Here is an 8915-nt window from a genome sequence, read left to right on the forward strand (position 1 = left end):
CCTTGCCACTTATATTGCTCTATTTTAAGGGGTGCTTGCAGTCACTGTCTGCATGCAAGGGAATCAACCTCACACTGATACAGACTATGTTGTACTAAACAATGGTGTGTTTTCTTCAGCTATTCATTCCACAATCTGGTTATCTGTTATTCATCAGACTCATCCCTGCTAATCAACTACTTTAATGACAGACAACCATGTGTGTGGTGGAGGCTTGTAATGAGCAGCTGAATTGCATTACTGATGTGGATGAGAGCTCAGCTTCATAAACAACATGTGAAGCTGAAGTGACATGTTTTTCTTGAAGCAATATTCATGTTATCAATTAATCTTTGTCAGAACATAGGTATCTTTAAGCCACTGGTAGATACAGCAGGAAGTAATGTGTAACATAGATTTTAGCCCAGTGATTTTCCCCACTGTATTTTATACCTGTTAGTGAAGTTCAGCATAGCAGGTGTATTGAAAGGTTTGTACCAACCCTTTTATTGGCAGATTAAAAATAACCTGTAGACCAGTGGTTCTCAACCAGAGGTACAAGTACCCCTGGGGATACTTGGAGGTTTTCCAGGGTGTACATCAACTATATATTTGCCTAGTTTTACAACAGGCTACATAAAAAGCACTAGCAAAATCAGTATGAACTAAAATTTCATACAAACAATGACTTGTTTATATTGCTTTATATAGTTCACACTTAAATGTAAGTACAACATTTATATTCCAATCAATTTATTTTAAAATTATATTATAAAAATGAGAAAGTAAGCAATTTTTCAGTACTAGTGTGCTAAGACACTTTTTTTGTATTTTTATGTCTGATTTTGTAAGCAAGTAGTTTTTAAGTGAGGTGAAACTTGGGGTTACTAAGACAAATGAAACTCCTGAAAGCGGTAAAGTAATCTGGAAAGGTTGAGAACCACTGCTGTTGACACTCTGCTGTGGGAGACTCTATATAGGCATTGATGTGTGGCTGGGTTCATTGCCTAATTTAAATGTATTGTTTTCCAAGTATGGTGTCATGAATAGTTAGTAAAGGGTTAAAAATAGTACCTGGTAGGCACCTGACCTGAGGACCAATCAGGGAAGAGAATTTGAAATTTCTAGGAGTGAACTTTTTCCCTCTGTTGCTGTGTGTTTTGTTCTTAGCCGTTTTGGAATTACAAGGGTCCAGACGATTTAATCAAGTCTCTACCAGCTTTCACCTTTCTGAACTAATTTCTTCTAGTCAAGATAGTGAGTATTAGAAAGATACTTTGTGTCTCCATCTAATAATCCTATGTTTGCAATTCTGTGTGTTTGTTATTGATTATTCTTAATTCTGCCTGTACTGGTTGTACTGAGAAGGAGAGGGGATTCTCTCCAGAACTTAGCAAGGTTATACCCTATGAGTGTCCGGCTTGGGCTCATAGAGATTCTGTATTTTCTTGTTTTCTTTTAATAAATTCTTTCTATAAAGATTTGATTAAATCCCTTCTACTGTGGATAGGGGAAGGGGCTGAGAAACTCTCTCTCGGTGGTGAGACGGCTTATCTCCGGGCAGAGAAGGGAGGGGGAAGAGAGAATTCCTCCTGGGTTTGATTCAAGCAGTTTGAATCAGGTATCTCTTTCCAGTGGCTAGGAGAGAGGGAGGGGGGAGGTTTCCCTCCTGTGAGTGGATCTGTATTTCCCCAGGGAACGTCTCTGGAAAGAGGAGTGGGAGGGGGAATACAGGGGTGTCCCGGCCCACGTAATTGACCGAGGTGGTGGCAGCAAAGGGGAGACCTACCCTAGGATTTTGGGGTGGGGGAAGGCATGCGGGTCCTCACTTTGAAACCCCCCAGTTTCAAGTGAGGGACACCGAGTGGCCTGAAGGTGTCTACTACGAAGGTAAAAGGAATGGTGGTGTGAAAGAGGTGACCCTCTCCACAACCCTGCAATGTCGACAGCGGCAACAGATCAAGGAGCTGTGCACTCACTTCGACACCTTGTTCTCAGCCCACCCAGGACGGACTGAGCAAACCTGCCACTCCATTGACACAGGTAATGCTCACCCGATTAGAACACCACCCTACCGGGTGTCACCTCATGCCAAAGTTGCTATTAAACAGGAGATTGACAACATGTTGGAGATGGGGATCATCCGCCCTTCTACCAGTACATGGGCATCCCCAGTGGTTCTGGTTCCCAAACCAGATGGGGAAATACGCTTTTGCGTGGACTACCGTAAGCTAAATGCTATAACCCGTCCAGACAACTATCCAATGCCACGCACTGATGAGCTATTGGAAAAGTTGGGACGTGCCCAGTTCATCTCTACCATTGACTTAACCAAGGGGTACTGGCAGGTACCACTCGATGAACCCGCCAAGGAAAAGTCTGCATTCATCACCCATGCAGGGGTGTATGAGTTTAATGTGCTTCCATTCGGACTGCGGAATGCACCTGCCACCTTCCAAAGGCTGGTGGATGGTCTACTAGCGGGATTGGGAGACTGTGCAGTTGCATACCTCGATGATGTGGCCATTTTTTCTGATTCATGGCCCAAACACCTAGAACATTTGAAAATGGTTTTTGAGCGCATCAGGCAGGCAGGACTAACTGTTAAGGCCAAAAAGTGTCAAATAGGCCAAAACAGAGTGACTTACCTAGGACACCAGGTGGGTCAAGGAACCATCAACCCCCTACAGGCCAAGGTGGAGGCTATCCAACAGTGGCCTGTTCCAAGGTCAAAGAAGCAGGTCCAATCCTTCTTAGGTTTGGCCGGATATTACAGGCGATTTGTACCACACTACAGCCAAATCGCTGCCCCACTAACTGATCTGACCAGGAAAACCCAGCCAAATGCAGTTAAGTGGACTGATGAGTGTCAAACAGCCTTTACCCAGCTTAAGGGCGATGCTCATGTCTGACCCTGTATTAAGGGCCCCGGACTTTGACAAACCCTTCCTAGTTACCACCGATGCATCTGAACGGGGGGTAGGAGCGGTACTAATGCAGGAAGGACCGGATCACAACTTCCATCCTGTCGTGTTTCTCAGAAAGAAACTGTCTGAGAGGGAAAGCCACTGGTCCATCAGTGAAAAAGAATGTTACGCCATTGTATATGCCCTGGAAAAGCTACGCCCATACGTTTGGGGCCGCCGTTTCCAGCTACAAACTGACCATGCTGTGCTAAAGTGGCTTCACACCAACAAGGGAAACAACAAGAAACTTCTCCGCTGGAGCTTAGCTCTCCAAGACTTTGACTTTGACATTCAATACATTTCAGGAGCTTCCAACAAAGTTGCTGATGCACTCTCTCGTGAAAGTTTCCCAGAATCAAGTGGCTAAAAACTGTTCTTAACATGTTTTCATGCTTTGTAGTCTATGTGATAGTGCATGTGTTTTATTACTCTGTTTGTTTACAGTTCTAGGAGGAAATCGCCGCCAGTGGATCCCACTGTAGCGATTTGGGGGGCGTGTCATGAATAGTTAGTAAAGGGTTAAAAATAGTACCTGGTAGGCACCTGACCTGAGTACCAATCAGGGAAGAGAATTTGAAATTTCTAGGAGTGAACTTTTTCCCTCTGTTGCTGTGTGTTTTGTTCTTAGCCGTTTTGGAATTACAAGGGTCCAGACGATTTAATCAAGTCTCTACCAGCTTTCACCTTTCTGAACTAATTTCTTCTAGTCAAGATAGTGAGTATTAGAAAGATACTTTGTGTCTCCATCTAATAATCCTATGTTTGCAATTCTGTGTGTTTGTTATTGATTATTCTTAATTCTGCCTGTACTGGTTGTACTGAGAAGGAGAGGGGATTCTCTCCAGAACTTAGCAAGGTTATACCCTATGAGTGTCTGGCTTGGGCTCATAGAGATTCTGTATTTTCTTGTTTTCTTTTAATAAATTCTTTCTATAAAGATTTGATTAAATCCCTTCTACTGTGGATAGGGGAAGGGACGGAGAAACTCTCTCTCGGTGGTGAGACGGCTTATCTCCGGGCAGAGAAGGGAGGGGGAAGAGAGAATTCCTCCTGGGTTTGATTCAAGCAGTTTGAATCAGGTATCTCTTTCCAGTGGCTAGGAGAGAGGGAGGGGGGAGGTTTCCCTCCTGTGAGTGGATCTGTATTTCCCCAGGGAACGTCTCTGGAAAGAGGAGTGGGAGGGGGAATACAGGGGTGTCCCGGCCCACGTAATTGACTGAGGTGGTGGCAGCAAAGGAGAGACCTACCCTAGGATTTTGGGGTGGGGGAAGGCATGCGGGTCCTCACTTTGAAACCCCCCAGTTTCAAGTGAGGGTAGACTCTGACATATGGTAACAGTTGTGTTTCTCCCTGTGAAATATACTGAGGTTAGCGTAGTGGTGCATGTGTTATTTCATAATACATGAAATGGCTTGTGTGTGTGTGTGTGTGTGTATATATATATATATATATATATATTTATATATACCGTATTTATCGGCGTATAACACGCACAGGCGTATAACACGCACCTTCATTTTAAGGGGGAAATTTCAGGAAAAAGACTTAAATTTCAAATAAAGGACTTTGAAGCTCGGGGGGGAGGGGGGACGGGATCTCGGGCCGCTCGGGAGGGGGTCGGGGACTAAGGCCGCTCGGGGGCTCGGGCCGGGCCGGGCCGGGCCGCGCCGCTCGGGAGGGGGGCGGGGGCTAGGGCCAGGGCCGCTCGGGGGAGGGAGAGAGGACGGGGTCTCGGGCCGCTCGGGAGGGGGGCGGGGGCTAAGGCGGCTCTGGCCGGGCCGCTCGGGAGGGGGGCGGGGGCTAGGGCCAGGGCCGCTCGGGGGAGGGAGGGAGGACGGGGTCTCGGGCCGCTCTGGAGGGGCGCGGGGGCTAAGTAGGGTGACCAGATCACACAGGTGAAATATCGGGACGCGGGGGGGGGAACAAAAAAACTCTAACGCCCCCCCCCGCCGCCGCCGCCGCTCCATACCCCGTCCCACCCCCATCAGCTTGCCTCTGCTCCGTCTCCACTTCTCCCCTCCCTCCAGTGGAAAAAAAAAACAAAACCCGGCCGCCGGAGCGGGGGGTGTGGGGGGGCGAGGCGTGGAGCTCCGGCGGTTTTTTTCTCCGCCGCCCCCGCGTCCCGATATTTCATCTTTGTCCATACCCCGTCCCGCCCCCGCCGCCGCCGCCGCCAGAAGCTGGACTGGAGCAGTTCGCAGGGTGAGTGCTGGGGGGGCCACCCCCTCCCTTCAGGCTTGCGCCGCCATACAGCTGATCAGCGCAAGCCTGGGCTCAGGCCCCGCCGCTGCGGGGGGGAGAGGGCGGGGGCTCGGGCCGCTGGGGGGGGGGGCTAGGGCCGCGCTGCTCGGGAGTGGGGCAGGGGCTAGGGCGCCGCTCCGCGCCGCTGGGGGGGGGTTATAGGTTATATCGGCGTATAACACGCACACATCATTTGCCCCCTATTTTCAGGGGAAAAAAGTGCGTGTTATACGCCGATAAATACGGTACCTATCACTGCCCTATGCAGGACAGAATCAGACCTGCTCAGCTATATGTCATTGGTCCTGTATTCTTTAAATCTCAAAGCCAATCTCATTTTTAATTATATAATTAGAATATACCTAATGGAGTGGGTATAATATATACTTTAAATATTCTTCTTTTTTTGTGATAAAACATGCCAGATCATGCTATTTTTTTTTATTTTCACATCACAGCAACCCATTGATCATTGGATTTATGATGACCCTATATCCTGTTTTGGCCAGGACAGTCTGTTTTTTAAGCCCTGTCCCAGCCCTCCCAATTTCTTTGACAAAAGTGGGCATTTGTCCCATTTTCTCTTGCCTACTTGATCGGTTGGCAAGAGCAAAAGGGACAAATGCCCACTTTTGTAAAAAAAAAGTGACTGGTGATGCCAACCCCATGCAGGGGGGAGGCAGAGCTTGGGCGGGGGGCAGACAGGGCTCATGTGAGCAGCAGTGCCAGCTCCAGCCTCGCGCACGGGGCAGGCAGGGCTTGGGCGAGCAGCAACACCAGCTCCAGTCTTGTGCAGGGAGGGGGGCGTGGGCGAGAGGCTTGGGCCAACCCCGCGGAGAGGAGGGCTTGGGCTATCCCAACGCAGTGTCCCATTTTCCTTTTGGGAAATTTGGTCACCCTATGAGTTAAAATATTAGCTGTGGAAGCCTTTATATTTTTGTAGTTAACTTCACACTGTATGTGATATTAAATGTCAAATTGTTAAAGTGAATTTTCCATTATATATCTCTGGACTCTAAGCTTAAATTCCAGCGGTGAAAGGTCAATATAGTAAAGCAATCCCTTATCCCAGTGCTCCACCCAAATCACTAACTATTCAGGTTCAAAAGATTTCCTTTGCAGACTTTCCACTCATTTAAATTGTAACCACCAAACACTTAAGATGACACAACTTCCTGTATTTACTGGAAGTGTTGCTATGACTATGAGCAGATCCTAATTCCAAATATGAAGCTTCACTTGTGTAACATGGCTGTAGGGGAGAGGGAAGGACAAGAAGTCTTGCAGACATCTTCTAAATTTTTGTAAAGTTGTATGTTGACTTAAAAGATTGTACAGATGATTTAGATTGGTTTGGATGATTTAGATTAGTAATAGCACATTGACCTTTCATCAAATGTCAGCCAAGTTAAAAGTGACCAAAAATCAACTGCATCTTAAATCTATTTAATTAATTTAATTTATTTCCTACCAGGCTGTTTGTTTTGACTCATTCAGTTGTTTCCCAAATATGTTCCAGCTGTGCATTATAGGAATATCTTGAATCTGCTTACCGAATCTAAAATAACCATATTATGTATACCTATGACTAGAAAAGATAAGACGCTTGGCTGCTGACATCACCAATCTGATTTCACAAGGTATTAACTAAAAAGAGCAGGTGAACAGAGAATTAGATGATATTATATTGGGGATGGTAATTCCCCTATTATTACAGCTGTCCAACACTTCCCATTATAACCCCCTATTTTTAGCAAGTTTGCCATCCTTTAACTCTTTGGGCTGAAATGTTCCATGATGGTTGTCTGCCTTAGACTGAATTTTTATGAAAAGGTTCTGTCATTTTTGAGAATGAGGTTAGGGAAATATGTTGTTTTGCTATTTAAAAATAGTCTGACAACCTTTTCTTTGAGAAGCTCTAGCACCCACATGCTTTGGAGCAGACGCTTAAAATCAGGCAGTGAAGTGGTCTTTGTGTCAGCGGGGTATGCCTTTTGCTCTACTTGTGAAAATGTAACCAAATTTGGCCAATTTATAACCCTTTTTCAAAACATCTGGGTTCACAAATGCTCAGTACAGACTTAGGTTCAGATCCACAAAGATATTTAGGCTCCTAACTTTCATTGATTTCAATGAAAGTCAGGAGCCTGACTATCTTTGTGGATGTGGGCCTTAGAGTTTAGTATCTAAAGTCTCCAAAGATTCCATGTACATTGAGCATGCTCAGGCCTCTCACAACTCCTTCTGCTGACCAGACTATGCATGAATTATCTCCAGAAAGTGACTGGGCATGCTCCAGCCAGGGCTAGGCGCTAAACCAGTCTTCCCTCTAATGGCTGCTTTGGGCTGGGCACCAGAATGGAGAGCAGGAAGAATGTCTCTCCTGTGCTGTCAGTAACACTCTCCCACCCCGTTAGTACCCAGGCAGCCTGACTCAAATGCACAGGTCACAAGATCCAGACCGAGGGGTTGAAGGGAGGGAGCAGATTTGGAAAAGGAGCCTGTGACACTGGGGTGAGTTGGGTGGATAGAAAAACTGACTGATTTGGGGGAGACCTGGGACTGAGGCCCTGGAGTGGGGAGACTGGGACTAGTTGGGCAAGGAGACTGGGCCTGGGGCTCATGGAAGCTGGGATTTGTTGGGCAAGGAGACTAGGAATAGGGAAGGCTGGGATTGGGAGATAGTGAGGGTAAGGGGGGACTGATCTGACAAAGAGCTGGGGGGAGGAGAGAAGACTGGGACAAGCTGAACAAGGAGATGGGCTGGGAACCTGTTGGGGGGAATGGGGGAAGGAGGAGGGGAGACACCCCAGCTCCTTGTCAGATACGTGGGGAGAACTGTGACTGGCTGTCCAAAGATATTGGACAAAGAATTGGGAGTCTGGGGAGGGAGACTGATAGGGGATGAGGAATCTGGAGTGGAGACTGGGAACCGGTGTTGGGAAAAGAGAGGTTGCAGAGGGAATTAGGTGGAGAGAAGGTAATTGCCATTGTTAAAATTTGGTGGGAGGAAGAGGCAGACTGATGAGGGACTGTGAGGCGGGAACTGTGATTGTTTGGGCAAGTAGACGGGCTGAGAATGTCAGAAATTGGGATTTGAATGGGGCATCCAGAGGGGGAAACTGGGACTGACTGGGTGAGGAGACTGGGACTGGGATGAGAAACGTGAGGAAGGGAGACAGGGTTTGGGAAGGCAAAAAGAATGGTACTGGGACAAGGAACCAGAGGTGGGAAGGTGATAGGACATGGACAGGGTTGGAGTGGACAAAACAGGATGGCTCTGATCTGTGACTATCTAGAATACTCTCTTCCAAATCTGGAATGGAACCCAAGATTCTTGAGTCCCACCTTTCCTCTGCTGTCAGCAAATATATGTGAAACTCACTGGCAAAGTGTGTCTCACCCACATCTAGTGCTGGTCCACATAGAGGATGACAACCTACTACTGCTTTCAGTTATGTCATTAGCTCAAGTGGCAGAGGTCTGTGAGGTAGCTCTAAAGGTTCCAACCCCGCTTACGAATCATCCAGTTGTTAATAAGATGTCACATAATGGAATATCTGGCTCTTTTTATTTAAACCTAGGACATTACACACACATGCACACAAAACAAACAACCCTATCCACAAATATGTTAAAAGAACATCAAGGTTGCAGTATCAACTACTGACAAGTAAGGAAATGCCAAAAATATGCCCCATACAACCTTAATTTGATGCTCCCTTCTGC

This window comes from Mauremys mutica, chromosome 10 (assembly GCF_020497125.1).
Source record: "Mauremys mutica isolate MM-2020 ecotype Southern chromosome 10, ASM2049712v1, whole genome shotgun sequence".
NCBI classification, from domain to species: Eukaryota; Metazoa; Chordata; order Testudines; family Geoemydidae; genus Mauremys; species Mauremys mutica.